The sequence below is a fragment of the Phasianus colchicus genome, chromosome 11, assembly GCF_987193195.1.
Source record: "Phasianus colchicus chromosome 11, bPhaCol1.hap1.1, whole genome shotgun sequence".
In the NCBI taxonomy this organism is placed as follows: domain Eukaryota; kingdom Metazoa; phylum Chordata; class Aves; order Galliformes; family Phasianidae; genus Phasianus; species Phasianus colchicus.
This window is the reverse complement of record NC_143446.1, coordinates 2,881,050-2,888,778: the sequence shown is the minus strand read 5'-3', so window position 1 is coordinate 2,888,778 and position 7,729 is coordinate 2,881,050. Positions and strand designations below refer to the sequence as shown.

Here is a 7,729-nt window from a genome sequence, read left to right as displayed (position 1 = left end):
CCCCTTTCCTGGCTCAATATATGGCTTTCCTTTTGCAGCCAGGCTTGACTGAGGTGCTTCTCCCAGCCATCACACAAAGTGGAGTGGGGCAAGAGCTCTGGAGAGAACCGACATCCATTAATCCTAATGCTAGTCTTCCTCCCTTGTCTCTCTGACAATCCAGTGCATCAAATACCCAAGTGGAGGGAGGAAGGGGAAATGGGAAGAGCTGTTAAAAACAGACTGTTTATCTAAGCATGTGGGGATGCCTGGTTTCCTACGGGAAGAAGGTTTACATGACAACACCGAATATTTGTATGTGCATGTGCACATCTGATAGATCCTGCTGACATTTGCTGAACCTGTTGACCACGTTTGGACAGAGAAGTGGCTTTTTCAAAGACAAAATATTCCCAAATGTTTTGTAATAATAAGAGCCAGACAGAGAGGCCCTGTTAATCCCCAACTTCTCTGTAACTCTCAGGGACACGAGGCCATACTTTCACAAGCCAAACCCCACGAACCACATTCCCTTGTTTACGAAGGGAAGCAGATTGCTGCAGGACCATCACTTTTCCAGGACTCTGGCATCGCCTTGCTTATCCCTTCCTCTATAACCTGACTATTTGTTGTTTTTTCTTTTAACTGGGTGAAAGCATTTCTGCTGCTCTCCTCTTCAAAAGGCACACCCTTGGACGGAGGCTGCGTTTGCTACCTAAATATCTGTTCTGTGCGGCAGCAATACGGCAAAACTTGTTGAGATGCTGCATTGGTGTTTTTGTTCTGCTCAGCCACTAGGAGCTGAGGGGAGCTGAGCTGAATGCTCTGGATCTGTGATAGTGATTGTGAACAGGCTGGGAGAAAGCATGGGGGACTCCTGTAGCATCGTTTGCCTTTCAGACACTAGAAAATGCAATTGCTTGGCATCAAATGAAGGATTTTTATGGCTGCACATGTTTTGAGTTTCCCTGAACAAGCCAGCTTCTACACTAGCTACACTTGCTTTTTTAAGTGCTATCAAATATGCAGAGGCACTTGTTATGTATAGCGATTTCTGTAAAAATGAGAGGTAAGTGCTGCAATGCTTCTCCATTTATTCTTTTCTTCTCCCAGGCCGTGCTGGGAGGATGCAGTACTCTGCTCCCTTTTAAGCTGCTCAGTCTCACAGCCCTCGGCGCTCTGCAGTCAGGTTCAGACCAGCACCTCTGCAATGGAAAATGAGGATTTATGAACTCAGGGTTTTTAGTACCATGCATGTTCAAACCCATCCATGCCTGCAGAGCAACTGCAGCTCTCTGCTGCCAGTATGAACAGGTAAACCCATGCAGGCTGTGTCCTGTGCCCACTGTACATATGGAAAGCATATTGTGCAACGAGCGGGAGAGTCATCAGACATTTGTAACAGCCCCAGACATCTTCATATGTAAAAGGAATAATTATCTTTAGAGCTGTTTACGTGATGCAGATTTGGTGTGCTTTTTTTTGGTATAAATTAAGCGTAATTGTTAAACAACTGTCAGTGGCACTCCTTCCAACCTGCAAAATAAACCATGGCATCCTGAAAGCTTTTTCGCACAATCAAGGTTTATGTGAAGGTGGTTTTTAAGATTTTCAGTGCCAAGGGCTCCTTTGCTCAGCATCCACTACATCAGCAGCTCCCACTGAGTGCTGCCTGCTTCATCCTTGGGGCAAGGAGAAGGCAGATGAGAGCCGTGGCTCTCCTGGTGAAGCCCTGGGACCTGAGCATCTGTCACTTGTTTTTGAAAAGGCTGGGATAACAAATTCTGTGTTTTCCAGCTACTGGCAGAATACCAAACAGTTAAGTCCTTACTTTATTATCACCCCTCTAGCAGCCACCAGGCACTGAAACAATGGTGAATGGAAACAGAGCTTGTTTGTGCTGCAAGTGAGGACAACGGTTTGGAAACCTGACTGGCACAACTGGGTTGATGCAGGGGTGGGGGCAGCCGGAGAGCAGTTCAGCTTTAGGCACTCCAGGAGCTCACATTTAATTAAAACAGAGAGGAATTTGTCTCGGCAAGTTGTGAGACATTTACTTCCCAGCTGACTAAGCCACCATGTGTTATCTAACCCCTCCACAGGGACTTTGCTGCCAGCTAACCACGTTCCTTCAGTCAAGGTGGGCTCATTGAATCTGGTTTGGTGCTTTGGGGCAAGCCTGCTTGCCAGCCTACCTGCACCTCCAGAATCCCAATCAGCCTTGCTAGCAACAAGACAACCCAGTGGGAGTTTTAATTGCAAAGGAGTATTCAAAAATCCTGACAAAATCCAAGGGCTCAACCAGAATGACAGGTTTTTATGGTTTTCTGCATCTCTATTTCCAGCAATACAAATAAAATTCTTCTCTTGCAAAGAAGCAATGCTTCAAACCGGGGGCTCCCCACAGCTGTCCTTAACTGTGGTAGGAAAGTCTTGGTGCTGGCTTTTCTTGCAGTAGTGATGCAAACATTGAGACAAATTTCTCCATAAATAACTCATTGCACACAATTCTTCTATTGTCTCAGCTTCCAGCTGAAGACAAGGAAGTTGTTCTGGCAGGAGCTGCACGTGTTATAGCAAAAAGATGCTACTCAGAGGGTGTGACTGAGCTACAACAACCCTCGGGCTTTCTGAACTGCTCTCTGCACCCTGCAGCTCTCCCTGCCCCAACGAAGGGCAGCTGAGCTCAGAGGTCCGGATTCCAATTCCTTTTCCCACTTGTATTCCTGGGCTGAAAATTCTTTTTTTTTTCCTTATTTTTCCAGCCCAATTGGGCTCACCCCAGCTGCCTGGCCCATTTCTGCATCTATGCTGGGTTTGGCTCATTTGTGGAAGCATCGGTGTGGCATGGGGGGGTAAGAAAACAGCCAGATCATGGCCCATTTCTGGAGGCTGCTGCTCATAAGCAGCCCCTGAGTAGCCCAGGACCCACCCCCCCAGCCCTCGTGCTGCTCCACACACCTCCATGGGTGATGTTCTTGCTGTTGTGTGTTTTCACATCGATTTGGTGGCAGCCAAACAAACCTGCAGGCACATGGACACCATCTCTGGAGCAGAGAGACTCCTGGAGGATGGGCAGAAGCCTCTCATCTGGAAATGGAGTTAATTTGTAAAGGGAAATCCTGCTTGCTTTTCCAAATGAGGGAGATGTCAACGAAATGCTACTCCAGCCAAGTGCACCAGCAGTACCAAATAACAGTGCTAAAAGAAAAGCGTTTGCTGTGTCAAAATGAAGCTGTGGTTTACAAAGCTAATAGGGAGAAAGCACACTGTAAATATACGGAGGAAGCACATGCATGGCTTATTAATAGGCACTTGCTGGGGACTGCAGGCTGCATGACAAGGCTCTCGCTGTGCTCCAGTGTCCTCGTGTGCCCCTGCTCCTCTGCTGAGCACCAACCTCTGCCATGCTGTGGCTCAGCCGTTGGACCTGGTGGCTTTCAGATGGCAGCTGGGGCACAGAAAATGGTCTTTGTGTGCCTGATATTGGTGCCTCTGCCACCTAGGCAGCCCTCCATCCGTCCTCAGCTGGTGGGAAAAGCATCACATAGGAGGAGCTCATGCCTGTTCTGCTGTTTTAGCACAGTCTGAACTGTGAGTGGAGCAGGAGTCAGTGTGATTAGCTTTATGCCCTGGCTCAGCCATTCCTCAAACAGCTGCTCAGATTTCTCTCCTATGCTTCTGCTGCTGAAATGGCTCCAGAGTTTTCCACCAAAAGCATCTCCCACTTATTTAAGGCTATCATAAACTGGGACAGGTTTGTGCATTCCTACACAGCAAAGCCTTGCCGAGGTGCCTGTAGCTTCTGAGTTCTTCCACCATGAAAGCTGTAACAGGAAAATGAATACCCTAGTTAAGGAACAGTATCCAGTCACTATTGCACTGTAGGTTTCTAAGCACCTTCACACATTGGATTGGTTTTTTTTAGCCCATTGGGCTCCAGCTCAATGCCTGAAGTCCACAGGTGTACAACGCACAGACACAGATGCTAATGCTGTCTGCTAGCTGATAGCTAACACACACTTTCTCCAGGCCCAAGATTGTCCCAAGGCTCACCTGTCCCCCAAGGCACCTCAGGGCTGCGTGGGCTGGCTGTCACCTCAGTGCAAACAACCTGTGCCAAGCAGGGTGCCAGTGCCACAGCGAGGCCACAAGCATCCTCTTGTGCAATGCATGGTGTCAGCAGTAACACAGAGCACTTGACCACAAAGCCCCAAGACATGCTTAATAGCACTCTTGTGCTGTTTGCCCACTAATAACCTTAACTTCTTACTGCATTATGCTAGGGTTTAGGCAAAGCGGGGCTCCCAGCAGGACACTCTACAGACTTCCTTTCCCATGAAAAGAGACTTATGTCTTTGCATTTGTTCCTTGTGAGCAAATCCCATTCTTTGCAGGTAAAGAAGAGAGGAATTTGTTGGATTATAATTAAAGAGGTGTTGTTCTGATCAGGAGAGGGGCAGGAAGATTAATGCAGTATGTGACTGTGGAGCAGAAGGAGAAGGTGCTCTAATGGGAAAAGCCTTGTGAGAGGAGCACAGTAGGGCTCTTCTTCTTCCATTCCAGGCTGGATGTGGCTTTGGGCAGCCTGGTCTGGTGGTTGGCAACCCTGCCTGTGGCAAGGGGGTTGAAACTAGTTGATCTTTGCAGTCCTTTTCAAACCAGGCCATTCTATGATTCTATGATTCCCTGCACAGCACATGCCATATGGGAGCTTATTTTGCTTGGAGTTGGACAATGGAGCTGTGCAGCTTCCTCTCTCACTGTGCAGTGATGCTCAGCGAAGTTGAGTGGCTACAGGGAAGGGATGTGTTCAGTACTTGCACTAGGATGCTCCACATACCCAAGCATCAGGAAAGAGCTGCTGACAGGCCTCACAGTGCTCACATATAGAATGAAATATAAATATCTGCCAATACATAATAAAACTCTTCCCAGGGCTCCAGCACCATTCCCTTCAAAGCCCCAAAGAACTGCACAAACAGTAATCCAAAATTCCCAGCCCCTAGCTTTGCCAGCAGTGCTTTGCAGTGTGGGAAAATAAGCCTTGCTTGATTAACAGACAACACAACTTCAACAATGGGAGGGATCAGTGGTGAGATGTAAGCTGCAGCGTGAACCCTGGCCCCTCCCTTCCAACAGAAGTTTCTTCAAGCCAAGACTGAGCAGGTGGTCTCATCTCCTTCATGCAGACCACCCCTCATGCTGCACACACAGGCAACAAAAGACTAACACACCCAGTTCATCTATTCAGTCCCACTGGCTGCAATCCAACTTGTTGCACAGGGATAGGGGCTGCAGGTAAGTCGGGAGCCCAGCATCAGAGCAGACTATCCAGGAATCCCTGGAGAAAAGCCATGCATGAATCAAGACTTCTATCAAGACCTTGGCCCATGTTGCAGCCAAGATTACATAGCCATCACTTGTTCTGTAAGAGGAATTTCAGTGTTGTAAAACCTTATACTGTCTCTCTGCAGAGCACGAGTAACATTTTGAGCATATCAGGAAGCTACTTCTCTTCAAAGATTGTCTAAAAAAGCAGTGTTTAATGCACTCAGGTACGCACTCAGATTCTTTGCAACTCTCTTTAGTCACAATGCTTCAATTGATGATCTGCGTTTCATCCCAGGATGAAATGTGCTCTAAAAGAAAAAGGTCTGTGCACTTGCTTTTTTACCTGCCCATCAATGTCTGCTGGGAGGATTACAATGGCACGTCAAATTAGGGTCAGCACACAAGAATTTAGCACACATCAGCTTTAAGCATCTGCACGGGATTGAGCTCAGGCTGATGCAAAAGCTACAGGCAAAAGCCAGCAAGGTTTGCTTTCAAATAGATTGAAGCAGCTTTACAAATGATCAGCACTTCACTGATGTGACCCACTGCTTCCCAGCACAATCTGAAGTCACATGTGGGATTGCTGGAGCCCGTGTCTTGTGGAGTCACACCCGCCGTGGTGTCCTGGTGGGTTTGGGAGGTCACATCTGCCAACCTGACACCTTTTACCTGATGTCACCCAGCAGGACAGTGGCAAACTCTGGAATACAGCCCTGCTATGATCACAAACAAAAGAACAGGGATCAACAGCAACTGAAAATGAATTTAAAAGAGCTGCTCTTCTCCTCAACTAGCATCCATATCTGCAAGGATGTATGTTAAACACATCTATCTCAACCTGACTGCTGGGTGAACGCAGTGAAGTCTGCAGTAACACTTGTCACACATATGTGAGCACACTCAGTGTTTTTCACCTTGTTGCTGGGGGGATCTCTAGCCATTAAGAGCCAAGTTCTGTTGATCTAAGAAATGCACGAAACAAGTTGTGTTCAGGCAGTGGGACTCTGGCAAAGCGTTTTCCTATTTGCCTGTCTCTCAGCACAGGGTTGAACAAGTGCTGACATGCTGCGATGTCCTGAGCTGTGGCTTGGTGTCAGAAGCCAGTAGCCAAGGATGCAGGGCAGGCCAGGCCACAACAGTCACAGCAGCACTGTGTGACACAGCTGTGGGATCAACGTGGTCACAGTGCAGCTGCCATCAGTTGGTGATGTTTTCATTCTGGTGGATGGCCATTGAGGAGCCTGCTGTGCTGCCCCCAGCAGAAGGTTTTGATGGAGTGCTTGGACTTCCCTCCCTACCCTACTCTCTTGGAATCACAAAATCATCTTCGGTGGAGAAAACCTTCAAGACCATCAAGACCAGCCATCAAGCTGACCTTCCGAGTGCCATCATTAAACCACGTCCCTTAGTTCTTAACCCCTTTCACTTTTCTATCCCTGCCTCCTAACAGCTTGGTGAGTGCTTTAGGACCCTCCAGGAGGAAAAAGAAAATTCAACACAAAATCACATTTTTCCTTTAGGAAATCGGATCTATTCCTTCCCTGTTGCCACTGCCTTCAAAGCAGTGATGCCAGAGCCCTGGCCTGCAATAGGACATCCCAGAGACACACATCAGGCTGTCTGGACATCTGGAAAACCCAGCAAGGTTGCTGGATGTGCAGAGATCCTGCTGTAGAGGGAAGGGGAAGACAACCCAAATCTCAGACTCCCCCACATTTGCGCCAGCAACATCTGTGGTCTCCTGGTCCTGTGAGCATCCCCACAGTCTCTAAGCAGCTGGGGAAGTGCTTATGGAGCTGGCAGTCTTGCAGGGAGGGTAAATTACTTATTCTTAATGGATTTTCCATACCTCTTGATATTTCCAGACCTGAGTCAAAAAGAGGAGCAGTAACTCTGCTGGGGGACAGGTGGGCTTGAAGGGCTTTGCTGAAGCCTGTGGTTTTGCAGTTTAGCACTGGGGACCAGCTCCATTTGTCTGTTCATCACTGCACTCTTTTCCCCAGAGAAAAGAGGGAAACGTGCTGGTTTGGACTTTCCGTGCTTCACGTTTGAAAGGGATTCTCTTCTGTAAAGGGAAAAGAGAGACCTGGAAACCTGCTGATTCCATTATGCTTTCCTGGGGCTAATTTAGTTGTTGGAAATCGATGCAACCGTGAAAAAGGCAGCCTGTGGGACTCTGTCAGAACACCTGATTCCTACTAAAGATCCAGGAATTATGAGGAGTTAAGTAATGGCATGGCAACAGGAAAAGTTCCCTGAAGATGATGTGACTTCAGAATCGTTTCTCTGCAGCTGGGACCTTCTGCTCACCCAGGGGGTTTGGTGGAGGCTGGGAAGTGGAAGCTGAGCGTGGGCTGCTTCGCTCCCTGCTCATCACCTTTCCAGGACTGTGAGCCAAAACAAGGCTGAGCTA

General features: G+C 48.0%; 1 long non-coding RNA gene across 1 annotated transcript; it reads right to left on the bottom strand.

Moving 5' to 3' along the window:
• Positions 1 to 1,063: 1,063 nt before the first annotated feature.
• On the bottom strand, positions 1,064 to 6,439 carry LOC149916376 (uncharacterized). The gene is made up of 3 exons (XR_016470219.1): positions 6,231 to 6,439; positions 2,941 to 3,069; positions 1,064 to 1,184 (listed from the first exon to the last, which is right to left on the bottom strand). It is a non-coding gene; the product is annotated as an uncharacterized LOC149916376 (long non-coding RNA).
• Between the last annotated feature and the right edge of the window lie 1,290 nt (positions 6,440 to 7,729).